Genomic DNA, 12844 nt, shown 5'->3' with positions numbered 1-12844 from the left:
GCCTAGACCCTGCCTAGCCGCCTAAGCGCTAGGCACTAGGCACCAGCCCGCTACTCGACTAGCACCTAACATTTTTTAGAACCTTGCTTAGAAGTGAATTGAGCATCCTGATCCGAGGCAATAGTAACAGGTACTCCATGCAATCGAACAATCTGGTTGGTGAATAATTGAGCCAATTTGGAAATTGAGAACGTCTCACACACTAGAATAAAGTGTACGGATTTCATGAGACGATCCACAATCACCCAAATACCTTCATGGTTAGCTATAATTCTTGTCAACTTGTAGAGAAAATTCATAGTGATTTCTTCCTACTTCTAAATAGGAATAGGGAGAGATTGAGATAAACCAATGGGCTTCTATCATTCTACTTTGACTTGCTGGCAAACAAAACATTTCTTTACATACTCAGCGATATCCCTTTTCATACTTGACCAGTAGTAGAAAGGCTTGATAGTATGATACATCTTGGTAAAACCAAGATGCATAGCATAAGCTGAAATATGTGCTTCATCTAGAATTTCCTTCATTAGCTCTTCATTCTGAGGAAAAAAGAGTAGTGTTCCTGAAACAAGCATGCCATCTTTTGCACCTTCAGATCTTGTCATGTACCATTCACCACATCAACTTTCAACTTTTTGCATAACAGATCATTTTGCTGAGCCGAGTGAACTCGATCAACAAGTATAGCCGAACCTGAAATGAGTCACCAATGATTCATCAACACCCAATTCCATTTGAATGTTTGTTTTCCACAAGTCCAAATAGGAATATAGGTTTCTACCAAAGAAGATATCTGACCATAAGACTTCCGGCTAAGCGCATCAACAACTACATTTGCATAACCAGGATGGTAATAAATCATACAATAATAATTACTAATGAGCTCCATCCATCTCCGTTACCTGAGATTCAATTCCTTCTAGTCAAAAAGATACTTCAAACTTTTATGATCATAAAATATTCAGCAAATTTCACCATAGTGGTAGTATCGCCACAACTTCAATGGGAACACCATAGTTGCCAATTCCAAATTATGGGTAGGATAATTATGCTCATGACGTTTTAGTTCTAGAGAAGCATAAGCTATCGGTTTCCATGTTGCATCAAAACATAACCTAAGCCTTGGTGTGATGCGTTAGTGTAGACTTCATATTCTCCACTGTTGTCAGGAACTGCAAGAACTAAATCATGAGTGAGGCAATGTTTCAGTTCTTGAAAACTACGCTCACAGTCCTCATTCCACTCAAAAGTCACACCATTTTGAGTCAACTTAGTAAGCAGAGCTACAATAGACGAGAAATCCATCACAAATCTTCGGTAATACCCCTGCCAAACCCAAGAAACTTCTAATCCCGATAACATTCTTTGGTTGCTTACAATTGAGAATAGGGAAAATTTCTGGGGATCCCCAAAGATTCCCTTAGCCGAAGTGATATGATATAAGAAACCAATGTTATCTAACCAGAATTGACATTTGCTGAACTTCACATACAACTTCCTTCTTTGTAACCTTTCCAATGTCTGATATGCTCTTGCTCGCTCTTTGAATAAACCAAGATATTGTCGCTAAAGACGATCACAAACGTGTCTAAAAAAGGTTGGAAAACCCTATTCATCAAGTTCATGAAAGTTGTAGAAGCATTCGTCAAACCGAAAGGCATGACAAGGAATTCATAATGGTCGTACTGGTTCCGAAATGCAGTTTTAGGAATATTCTCAGCTCAAATCTTCAACTGATGACACCCCAATCTAAAATTAATCTTGCAAAAGACTTTTGCCCATTTGAGTTGATCAAATAAATCATCTACCATTGGTAAAGGGTAGTGATTCTTGATCGTCACCTTGTTCAATAGACATTGTCAATGCATAACCACATGCTACCATCCTTTGTCTTAACAAACAAAACCAGAGCACCCCAAGGATAGATACTCAGCTGAACAAAACATTTATCAACAAGTTCTTGTAATTGAATCTTCAATTCTCTTAACTCGGTAAGTGCTATATGATACGGAGTAAGAGATATATGATTAGTACCTTGCAAAAGATAAATGGTAAATTCAATCTCTCGATCAAGGGGCAATCTAGGTAAATCCTCCGGAAAAACATCGAGATACTTCACGACAGGCACATCTTCAACATTAGGGACTTCTTTCTCTTTCACCGTGAGATGAGCAATGTATCCCTCACATCCCTTGGACATGATCTTCTTAGCTAAAAGACAAGAAATCAAACTATTTGGCAAAATCCTTCGTTTGCCCTAAAACTCCACAAGTTGTCATTCAGGAGGACGAAAGACTACTAACTTTTTGACAACAATCGATGTGGGCATGATGCCTCGTTAACCAATTCATACCTATGATATGGTCAAAATCAACCATATGTCGAGGTACAAGATCTGTTTCCATGAGTACTGCACCTACCAAGATCGAACAATTTCTGAATTCCCAATTAATTCCAATAGTTTATCCCGTAAGGATAGATAGCCCAAATTCATAATCTAGAAAGGTAGGTTGAACATTCTCCATATAAGCGAATTAAGGATACAAACAAGAATGAGTAGCACTCGAATCAATTAAAACTCGAGCAAGTTAACTAAAAGCATTCAACGTACCAGTAATCACATTAGAGTCATTATTTGCATGCTATCGATTCATCATGAACATCTGATTCTGTGCTACACCACCCAAACCACCAGTAGTACATCCGCCACGTGATCTCTGACTTTGATTCCCACAACCCTGCCGGTTACTCTGAATTCAGCTATTAGAGGCTCCCCCATTGGTCTACCCCTGATAAGTGTTATGATGAATGAATTGTGCGTTAGATTGTGGAACTAGAGGCATACCAGGCTGAGGAAATTGATGAATATGAAGATATCAATACAAACTGGGCTGAAACATTGATGCACATAAGTAGGATAGGGTGCAAACTACTAACAAGAATTATCCGAAACTTCAGGCTCACGCTACTGAGTCATCCCATAAGACATCCCTGATTGTTGTTTCAGATTAAGGCAATTCCTCCAATAATGTCCGGGTTAAGCACAGTTAAAGCACACTCTCATACCCGCTCTACATCCGCTCATAGACAATGCTTCCTTGATATTCTTCGCCTTGAACTTACTCTTGAATCCTCAAGATTGTTTTCCAACACCATTAGTGCTCTCTTATTTACCCTTAGCTATCTGCTTATCCTTCTTAGGGGTGGGCACTTGGAACCGAAAACCGAAATCGAAACACAAATCGAATCGAACCGCACTGAATGGTTTGGTTTTGCACTTTTGAAATGGTTTCGGTTTCGAAACTAAACCGCGGCAAAGAAAACGGTTTGGTTTCGGTTTTGGGTTTTCAAAACCGCACCGAAACCAAAACCGACACCAAAACCGCACCATATATTAAATAATAAATATTATGTTTTAAACTTTTAACTAATTAGTTCAACACTTCAACAGTTCAACTAGGGTAAGAACTTAGAACTTGTATTAGTTAGTTTAGTTAATAATTTGTAATTAAATTAATTTTACATTTAGGGTTCGTTTGAATCAAAGATTCAAAAAGGGAACTGGGTTAGGGTTTATAATTAATTTTATGGATACTGGATAGGGTATTAGGGTTTGTGAAACAAAAGGGGAACTAGATTAGGAGCACTGTTGTTGTGGTTGCTTGTATTTGTATTGAAAGAAATTCGTTATTAGAACAAGTTGAGGATTTCAGTATTTGTTTCCAATTAGAACAATTAGAACAATTCGAGAATCTATTTTTTTTAGAAATCTTGGAGGCCACTGGACCCTGCTCCAACGCAGTACCATATTGTGGGCATGACAGCAACAACACATACCTGAATGGAATTTAGAACCTTAGAACTGTCCACACCACCAATGAAGATTCTGATTAACAAGTAGCAGTAATCAAGATGTAATTAACATGGACAAAACATAAGGACAACATATACTGACCTCGTAACCGAGCAGAGCTAAGAAATTCTCACTTTTGTGTTTCTTGAAATGTGCGCAGTTCTTGCGATTTTATTCTACCTGTTTTGGTCAGGAAACGCTCCGCCTACACAAGGTGACTTTTTTGTGTGCTAAAAGCTTGTTTAAGATCAAAATAATGTTGTCTCTCTGTTTTAAATTAGTTTATTGTATCATCTTAAGTGCTTGTGTTGGTGCTATTACAGTTAGGGTCCGTGCTTTAATTAATTTTTCCTCTCTTTCTTTCTTGTTTTGCAAATTGTCTGTTATTGATTTTCTATCAAAGACGCTTTCTTTAGTGCTTGTGTTTGCATTTGGTCAAAGAGGCTCATCTTTTAATTTGTTTTCTTCTGCAACATATGAGCATTTGATTCATTTTAATTGATTTTCTTCAGCAATATTTGAGATTATGTGCATCCATTTATTTAAGATAATGAGCATTTCGTATTTTATTTCAGTCAAGATATGAAGAATCCAGCAAGCATAGTGGGATCGGTCACTCTTCTACACGGGACTCCCCTGAGAAGCCGGAGGACGAGGCAATAGAAACTGCAGTTTTGGTGTAGTTTTTTGGTGCTCTTTTTCTGTTGCTACATTTTATATGTAGTTTTGATGCGTTTTGATGCTGTTTTGCTGCTATTTTTTGCTGCATTGCTGTTGCTATTTTTGCTGCAGTTTTGCTGCATGTTTATTAATTGATATATGAGGAAAATAAGACCGTTTTATGCATAAATACATGTATATTTTAAATTATACATTTTTTTCTCAAGAACCAAACCATAACCGTTTGAAACCGCACTGCACCATACCGCAAAAAGTTTCAATTTCGGTTGTGGTTTCACTCGAAACCGCACCTCACCCACCCGTAATCCTTCTTCCTGTTAATCACTTGTTCAACTTGCTGAGTTGTACGGAAAACTGTCTCATACTTAACACCATCATTAACCACGACATACATGTACAACTTAGGATTCATGCCAGAAATGAACTGCTTCCTTTTCTTAGTCTTCCACCAATCCTTGGCATCGTCGACCATGAAGAAAGTCGTCGTGCTTACTTTCTGGTCTACTGGACATCTCATAACTTCAAGAACATCTTCCATATACTCCAACCAAGATTCGACTTCTTCTTGAGCACAAAGACCATCAAAAGAGTAGGCACCATAGTCCACGACAATTTCTGCCAACGATTCACATTAGGAATGAGCTGGGCCAATGCCTCACTCAATTGTTGTAACCCCGAAATAAGAGTATGTTCACGCCTAGGTGGCATAGTTATGTCAAGTAGACATTAAATAATACGCACAATTACTACATCATACGATGCAAATGTATGTTTCCCTTAACCATGCTTTGATACCAAATTGACACACCCCAACCCCAATAACATAAGTGATAAGGTCGTGATGTGCTAGCCGACACTAAATTGACTATATGACCCCATCCGGAAATGATGTTACAAGCCAACTTAATGATGAAGCCATAGTAAGATAATTATAACGTGTAAGAATTTAAACCAAAAGAAGTCCATTAAATAATAAAATCCGAAGCTGCTACAAAAATCCTTATCCTCCTCCCCACTTGGGGACACAAATTATCTCGGGTTTAACCCCCATTATTAATCACATCACATCAAAGCAGCTAAAAGTTTCACACAACAGTAAATACAACATAGTGCAATACTATGCATAATCAAAAGTACGATCAAGCAACAATTATTACAACTAAAATAAAATTGCAGTAAAGGAGCCATCACCCAAAATCCAAAGGATGAAAGCTTCACTACCAAACCCACTCATCCCCACATGCATTCTCCTAAATTTCGTTATGTATTGAAAGGGTTGATAAAACAAAACGTGAGTGGACTAGTTTTATCATAGTTATAAAATCATCAATTAAACATAATAACCCCTGTTTTGAAAACATATATATAGTGAAAACTATATAATATAATACTACCATAATAGTAAAATCTCATTCATCAATATCAACGAAAAACCATCAAGTCTAAGTTCAGAAATCATACCTTTCATCAATCAAACATGCTAGCGTCCACTAACATACGCATAGCAAGCAAGATATATATGCATACTAGCATCAACTAATTAATCTCAATACCAGTAATACTCATCAACCCTAGCGTCCACGAGGACAATATAACTTGCAAACAAATCTACGGCTGAAGATAGCTATACAAATCACGTGATGGCCATGTGGTGAAAATAGATCATGAATGATCTACATATATTATTGATATCATCGCAAATCTCATTCGAGACTAACACAACAATATGCATCCACATATTAAGCATTTATGCAAATACGTAAATAGATGTATATATACGTAAAACCATTTGGTTTTTTGAAGGGGGTCAATTCACAGGTAAGCAGAGCGTCCCTTGCACTTAGGCTCCTTGCCTATATCCTTCTAATCCTCAATCAACCCTGTCAATATCAATATAAGCTAAAATAATCTTAAATTATCATATTAATGGAACATAGTCCATTTCAACCATTTGGGTTTCGAATTTGCACAAACGGAGGGCACCACGTGATTTAGAACACCGAAAAACTTCGGGTTAAGTCCCAGTCTATCACATGCCGCCGTGCTCTGGCCATGCACCACATGGTGGTGTCACGTGCCGTCACGCACTAGGAAACACACACCGTCGTGGGTGCCATCACCAGTGAACGCGCAGCTGTTAGACAAGTAGGTGACACACTCGCCGTCGCCAGTGCCACGTGCTGATGCGGTGAGATTAAAATAGAGATAATGGAATATACATTTCCGTAGCTGGATTCTGTTAAAGTTAACGAAGTAGGAGCTGTCCCCATCAAAACTAACAGCGCTTGTCATTGACCGTCACCAGTGCTGGCGCTAGAAACTGGAGAAAAACCTAGAAATTCGATTAAGGGCTCTCAAGCTCGATTTCATTGGTTTCAAAGCCAAAATTTGCATAATTACATCCTAAAAATCACTAGGAACTCACCTAGAACCTTTTTAGGACGAGGAGATGTTAAATCCATCTCGGGTTCAATAGTTTAAGCTCAGTGCAACTCACCGGATTTTGGAAAATGAAGAATAGGGAGAATGCATGTCAAAATCTAACGTTTCCAAGCCTAAAACCCATATGCAAAAATATATTCGAATACTTGGAATAGATTGGAATGGAATCCAAGCTCCATAACCCACAAACTCGTTAGGGTTTGCACGGAGAAGATGTTCGAAATCTGGGAAAATGGTATAGAACAAATGCAGGGACTAAATCCCTAGTTTCGAATGGATTATGTCTCAAGTAACCTTAAAACACAAGGAAACAAGATTGACGAAGAGAACCTCACCTGGGTTCAAGTATCAGTGCTTGAAGTTCTTGGCTTCCATGACGCATGCAAAAGCATCGCCACATTCATCTCATCCTAGAAATGACGATTTTAAGGTTTTTGGGTTCGATTTGCTATGGGTTCGAAAAGGAAAGAGGATGGGAGCTTTCGGAGCTTAGAGAGAGAGTAAGGGTTTCGAGTGTCAAAAAGAAAGACTGAAGGTGAGTTATGTTTCAATTAAGGGAGAAAAGAGGGACTGAGAAAAATATAATCCGACTTAAAGTAATTAAGTGAAATTACAAAATTGCCGCTCACTAATTGTGAAAATTACAATGAGGCCCTCAAGGTCTCGATTCCATTTTGAAGTAAAACTTACGTACTAAAATAAAGATTATGAAACTTAAGAAAGTACAAGGATGTAATTGTCAAGTCGAGGCTTGGTAAATTAATTAAGACACCCACTCAGGGGTAAAATAGTCATTTCACACATCTCGGGAATAAAATACAATATTTTAGGGTATGTGTTGTAACACAAAGTTCCATGAATCGACCACAAAGTGATTTGAGGAGGAACTCTTCATACATGGAGGAGCCATGTTAATTCCATGGAAATCACCTATATTGGATTTTAACAAGCTGACTTTCTACATTAATATACACTAATGGTAGGGTGAGGGCTTGGACCGGGGACGCAGTGAGTTGAAGAGGAAAACTCTAACTAGCAAGGCAATTCACCACTTGCATGCTTAATAAGGTGATTAGGAGTCCATAATTGGTTATGCATGATAATATGGTAAATGATTTTCATGCATTATTCTTCTTCTCTTGCACTATCACCATTTGTGCACAATCTCATTATTTTATTTTAAATTTTGGATAGTACTTGTCATTTAGTATTGCCGTCTAATAGTATTATTCTTCATTTGTTAGTGAGAGGCCTTAAGTTCGAAATTCTTGCCATTGTGGCCTAAGTGGTACTGGAAAATCTACCCTTCTTCAAATAATATCGGGGAAGGTCAAATAAAGATTTTGATCCGAAATGCGTATTAATCAGTGATCACCAAATAGTTCTGCGAAATTGCTAAAGAGATGTGGATTCGTTGCCCAAGAAGACAACTGTTGGAACACCAATTGTCCCACATCGGCCAAAAGGGAAGAGAGAAAACACTTTAAATAGAATTACCCCACTCTAACTAACACTGAGGCCTTTGTGATAAAACCCCACACCTGAGGATTGTGCAGGTGGTTAAGTGGGAATAATATCGGTGTTGTTAGAGTAGGCCCTCGACCCGTCGACTTGAAAAATTCTACAACAACTTGCTTCCTTTGCTCACAATGAAGGAAACCTTGATGTTTACTGCCAAGTTTAGGCTCAAAGATATTGATGCAAAAGAGAGGGAGGAAAGGGCGGAGAAGTTAATGAAAGAGCTCGATCTTGTGCATGTCACTGATAGTTTCATTAGAGACGAAGAGAACAGAGGCATATCTAGTGGAAAAAGGAACAGGGTATCAATTGGTGTCGATGTGATTCATGATCCTCTAATTTTGCTCCTCGGGGAGCCGACTTCAAGCCTAGACAGCACCTCAGCACTTCAGGTGATTGAGATGTTGTTTACAACTGCAAAATCAAAGCAAAGAATAGTTGTTTTGTCAATACACCAACCAAGCTATAGAATTTTCTATCTTATCTCTAACTTTCTTATCCTCTCTCATGGTTCTGTTATCCATAACGGTAGCATTGAATTACTTGAAGATCATTTACAAAATGATGCTGATGTTCCTCGCTCCAACAATGCAAGCTGTTGATGGAGGATTTGGCTTGGCAAGTGTATACATGAAATGAGGAAGGACGACGAAGGAGTAATAGAGCGGTTAGGCCTCTTCGCCTTCAGTCTCAGCTTTCTCCTGTCTTCTACAGTTGAAAGCACCACCTATAACACTTCAAGAGCGGCAAGTTTTAATGAAGAAATCCTCGAGAGAAGCCTACAACATCTTGTCTTTACATGATTGCATATACCATTGTCCTCCTACCCATCTTGTTTGCAATGGCTCATCTCTTCCTTGTTCTTGTGTATTGGCTAGTTGGACTCAATCCCTCAGTTGCCGCCTGATAAAATTTTTACCACCTACAAGAGTACAAGGTAATCGTAGTATAGCAGCTACAACACAGTTGTTCTCCACAGGGATTGGATGAATAATTTATGTTAAAACCAAACCTTAATAATTATTTGAAAACAAAGTTTGGAAGAGGTTGATTTTGTGAATTAAAATAATAAAAACAAATTCAATAGAAATAATTAAATAAATCGGCAAAACAAAATAAACTAAAAGAAAATGGTTTTTGAAAATTAAATTGTGAAAGCACTAGGGTTCCGCCGTCACCTTAACAATCATATGCAGTTCTTCTAATTACTTATGACTTACACATGCATATTTTGAAGGTTAGGTTTTCCTAAAGTATACTCTACTTGGACTCCCAATCTAGAACGTATATCAAACATACAACCCATCTGTGGTATTCATATCAAATCTAAACATGCAAGACTAACTAAGTTTTGTGAAAACCCTTTGAAAAACCATACAACCCTTAAGACGTGGTATTCATCTTAAATGAACTTGCACTTATTAACCACATGAAGCCTTCATCAATTTAAAGGACCGACCTCCGACCAAAATTGCATCAAATTACTTTTCTAAATATCCTAATGGTGATCAAGCATTAAGACAAGTAGATAGTGTCAACACGATGATTAATAATTCAAAACCTGCATGCATAATATCATAAGTAAATTGAAAAGAAACTACATATTCTTGCTAAGGCTTGTGGCCTTCCCTAGCAAAAAGAGTTTAGTTATGAACTATCATAAAACAAAATATTATTAAAAATAAGGATAGAAAACACCTTGTAAATAAACTTGAATCGTCAAAAGCTCTTTAAACTAAATTCTCCAAAGTAATGCGTTCTAAACCCTAATGGCTAAATAGTCTTATTTAAACTGCTACAAAATAAAATCCTTACTAGAAAAGTTCTTTTAAAAACTAGGAAACATAATAGAATGAGATAACTAGGAAATACATTCATATTCTAACTTAGGAAATCTGCCCAGCCACAAAGAATCCCATGTTTCTAGATCTTCATGGCTCTAAAACAGGCCCAAAACAATTCGGATTAAAGCTTAAGATGTCCTGAACATAATTGCAAAAGGCCTCAAACCCAAAAGGTGCCATCTTGGACACCAAAAAGCCCAATTAAGCCTAAACGTCACTTTGACGATACTGCTTCTTTATTTCATCGCCATAAAATAACCGTTTGGTAGAAAAATCTAAAACTTTGATACGAACTAGATGAGAGACTCACGAACATCCTCCAACTAAAATCACTCCAAAATTCATCCATTTTTTTCACTTTTTGCTCAAGAGGAAGTCGAATGTCTTACATTGGAAATATAATTCAAAGTATCAAAATTCTCAAAAAATAACCAACAAATTATAACTTAGAATAGGGTAAAATGTATAGCATAATATTGACTCATTACCGCCTTTGCTTTTTTCAATTTTATTTGGCGCATTGTGTTGATGGCTAGTTCTTTGGTGCTCTTTCTAAGTGTAGTCTCCCCTGACTTCATATCAGGAAATTTTCTTATCTGCACGGTTCTTAGAGGCTCATTTCTCTTCTCTGGCTACTTCTTTCTGAAAGAGAACATACCTACATACTGGCTCTTTAAGTACCGTGTTTCCCTTTGCATGTATTTGTTGGACTTATTGCTGACGAACAAGTACTGGAGCATTATAAGTGAGTCCTTCTCTTGGCATCCTCAGGATCTCAGTCATTCAAAATGTTTGCTCACATGCAATGATTTGTTGAAGAGTAGGGGACTTGACAAGGACACCAGATGGATCAATGTGGGCATCATGTTCGGCTTCTTTCCATTTTACCGCGTTCTTTGTGCGATAAAATAAGATTGTAGTTTGCTAAAACTAATACAGGCTCTTCAACTCTAATTGCATCCATTGCATTACTAAACTACAAGAAATTATTCATAATATTATCCCAAAAGAAATACTTTGAATACCATGTTATATTTTATTCATCATCTAGGGTTTACAAATATATAAGCCCACATACCTTATTCTACAAGGAAAATAATTACAAAGGATAAGGAAACTAAATCCTAATGATTACATATCCTAATCCTACCTAAAATAGGACTCCAATAACATTTACAATTAAGACTCAAACCAACACTCCCCCTTAAGTTGGTGCATAGATATCGTACATGCCCAAGAAAATACCCTTAAGTTGATAATTGAGTCTTGGAAAACCTTACTAGATACTGCATGAGTAAGAATATCAACCAACTGCTCTCTTGAACTCACAAATGGTATAGACACAATCTTCCATTCAAGATTTTCCTTAATAAAGTGTCAATCAACCTCCACATGCTTTGTTCGATCATGTTGTACCAGATTATCAGTTATTTACCTTGTAGATTTATTGTCACAATATAACTCTATAGTCTGATTTGGTTCAAAACCACGACATCTCAAAAGTTTACGTAACCAAAGAAGTTCCCTGGTTCGACGGGAGTCTGCCGAATTGGGCTACTGGGTTCGGTAAACTCCTGTAGAACAACTAGGTGGATTTCCACAACTTCTCTTTCTTCCCCTGAAGTATATTCCAACCAACTTAGATCACCAATATCACTAATCTCCCCCTGGTAATCTGAATTGGATACATATGAAGTATAAAAATATTCAGACTCCGAGAAAGTCACCTCCATGGTTACAAACATACGTTGACTAGTAGGATAATAACACTTGAATCTCTTTTGATAAGGAGAAAATCCAAGAAAGACATAGCGATATGCGCATGGTTCAAGCTTACTACGATGAGTTTTCTAAATGTGAACATAGACTACACAACCAAAGATCTGAGGTGACAAAGTATTTGTAGAAACCAATAGAACAAGTTGAATAAGCTCCTAAAGTGGTGTTCGATAATTCAAGACCTGAGACTGCTTCAAGCCAGAAGCATTTGGGAACAGATGCACCAATAAGTAAAGCGCGAGCTATCTCTAAGATATGACGATTTTTCTTTTCAACCACCCCATTTTGTTGTGGGGTATGCGGACATGTAGTTTCATGAACAATTCCACGATCCTGTAGGAACTGGGATAACTCAGAATCTATGTATTCTTCACCACTGTCAGAACGCAAAACTTTAATATCAAAGGAATACTGAGTTTTAACCATCAGAAGAAATAGACGAAACACATTACATACCTCACTTTTATTTTTCAGCACATACAACCACGTCATACTGGTGCAGTCATCCACGAAAGTAACAAACCACTTAATTTCTGAAGTAGTACTAACAGGGGAAGGCCCCCACACATCAGAGTGTACTAGTGTAAATGGAGAAGACCTTCTATTCATACTTGAAAGGAGTGAAGAACGATGACTTTTGGCTAAAATACATACTTCACACTTCAATTCTAAGTCTTCAGTACCACTGAACAAATTAGGTACCATATGTTTCAAATAACCAAAT

The 12844-nt window shown here is 37.5% G+C and overlaps 1 pseudogene; it reads left to right on the top strand.

Moving 5' to 3' along the window:
* Positions 1–7395: 7395 nt before the first annotated feature.
* On the top strand, positions 7396–11253 carry LOC125480031 (annotated as a pseudogene).
* The last annotated feature ends 1591 nt before the right edge of the window (positions 11254–12844 follow it).

Source organism: the organism of the source record quoted next, unplaced genomic scaffold, assembly GCF_019419815.1.
Source record: "Pyrus x bretschneideri cultivar Hongxiangsu unplaced genomic scaffold, Pyrus_bretschneideri_v1 Contig31, whole genome shotgun sequence".
NCBI classification, from domain to species: Eukaryota; Viridiplantae; Streptophyta; class Magnoliopsida; order Rosales; family Rosaceae; genus Pyrus; species Pyrus x bretschneideri.
Note: the sequence above shows the minus strand (reverse complement) of the source record. Positions and strands in the feature narration are given on the sequence as shown.